This window comes from Octopus bimaculoides, chromosome 1 (assembly GCF_001194135.2).
Source record: "Octopus bimaculoides isolate UCB-OBI-ISO-001 chromosome 1, ASM119413v2, whole genome shotgun sequence".
Classification (NCBI taxonomy): Eukaryota; Metazoa; Mollusca; class Cephalopoda; order Octopoda; family Octopodidae; genus Octopus; species Octopus bimaculoides.
Window position 1 is genome coordinate 84,979,798 of NC_068981.1, and position 1,703 is coordinate 84,981,500.

At 41.9% G+C, this 1,703-nt stretch overlaps 1 long non-coding RNA gene across 1 annotated transcript in view; it reads left to right on the plus strand.

Annotated features, from left to right (window-relative positions):
* Positions 1–677: 677 nt before the first annotated feature.
* The window catches only part of LOC106873145 (uncharacterized), a 26,742-nt gene continuing 25,716 nt past the window's right edge, over positions 678–1,703 (plus strand). The window contains exon 1 of the long non-coding RNA XR_001409842.2: positions 678–1,017. This is a non-coding gene — a long non-coding RNA (uncharacterized LOC106873145). The remainder of the gene's footprint in view (positions 1,018–1,703) is intronic.

A 1,703-nucleotide genomic window follows, 5' to 3' on the forward strand; every position in this document is an offset into this window, starting at 1 on the left:
GTGTGTGTGTGTGTGTGTGTGTGTGTGTGTGTGTGTGTGTGCCCGCTGTGTGAGTGAGTTCTCTTTATCTCTAAACAGCATTACCGCTGTTTAGACATTTCTCCTGAGTTAGTTGCATTACATTTCGAAAAACTCTATTTACCTATCTTTATATCTAAATCTGCTTATCTGTCTGCCTTACTAGCTAGCTAATTAGCTAGTTAGTTAATTGACTATCTGTCTGTCTGTGTGTCTACCTGTTTGTCGATCTACCTAGATAAATATCTATCTGTCGGTATATCTATATATCTACTTTCTACTTCTTTAGTTATCTACCGTCGGTCTTTCAAATTTTCTCTAATAATTTCTCTCTCTCTCTTTCTCTCTCTCTCTTTCTCTCTCTCTCTCTCTCTCTCTCTCTCTCTCTCTCTCTCACTCATATATAAGTGTAGTTATCAGAAAATGCTCATGCTGCCTTATGTTTGTATATATGTATGTATGTATGTATGTATGTATAAATGAATGTATTATGCATACTAGGACCTGTGCACCAGTGTGAGCGTTTCTGCTTTAGAGTGTGTGTATGTATGTGTGTGCGCGCATCTAAGTGCGAGTGAATCTTTTTTCTTTCTTTTATTTTCTTTTTTTTTTCTTCTTCTTTTTTTTTGTAATTCCGATCGCATTTTTAAATACCGATCATCGGGCGGCGAGCTGGCAGAAACGTTAGCACGCCGGGCGAAATGCTCAGCGACATTTCGTCTGTCGTTACGTTCTGAGTTCAAAATCCGCCGAGGTCAACTTTCGGGGTCGATTAAATAAGTACCAGTTACGCACTGGGGTCGATATAATCGACTTAATCCGTCTGTCTGTCCTTGTTTGTCCCCTCTGTGTGTAGCCCCTTGTGGGCAGTAAAGAAATAAGAATCGTTACCGCACCGGAGAAAAAAAAATTGCTTAGCCGCATTTCTTCCGACTTTACCTTCTGAGTCCAAATGCCGCCAGTGCCGACTTTGCCTTTCGTACTTTTGGAGTTGATAAAGTAAGTACCAACTTAATATTGTATCTTTGTAATTGACTTACCCATCCTCCGAAACCAATATTAACGGTTGCATTTACTAAAAGGGAGAAGAATTCCGTGTAGCAAGAGCGGATTAGCATTAGTTAAATAAAAAAGGTAAAAAAAAAATCTATTATACCCATACACATGCTGCTATGTAGTAAGAAGCTTGCTTCCCACCTACATAGCTCCAGATTCAGTCCCACAGCGTGGCACTTTGAGCAAAGTGCCTTCTACTATAGCCTCGCGCCGACCAAAACTTTGTGAATAGGTTTAATAAAAAGAAGTTGAAAGAAGCCCATCGTATATATATATATACACACATGCGTGTGCGTGTGTCTTTGTGACACTGTCCCCGCCCCCATCGTTTCACAACTGGTGTTGGTCTGCTTATGTCTCCGGAACTTAGTGTCCCCGTACATCGGTCCCCGTACATCGGTCCCCGTACATCGGTCACTTTTCCAAACTGGTTGTCAAGCGGGGGTGGGGGACAAATATAGACACAAACACACACACATACGTATATACATACGTATATATATATATACACACATGCGTGTGCGTGTGTCTTTGTGACACTGTCCCCGCCCCCATCGTTTCACAACTGGTGTTGGTCTGCTTATGTCTCCGGAACTTAGTGTCCCCGTACATCGGTCCCCGTACATCGG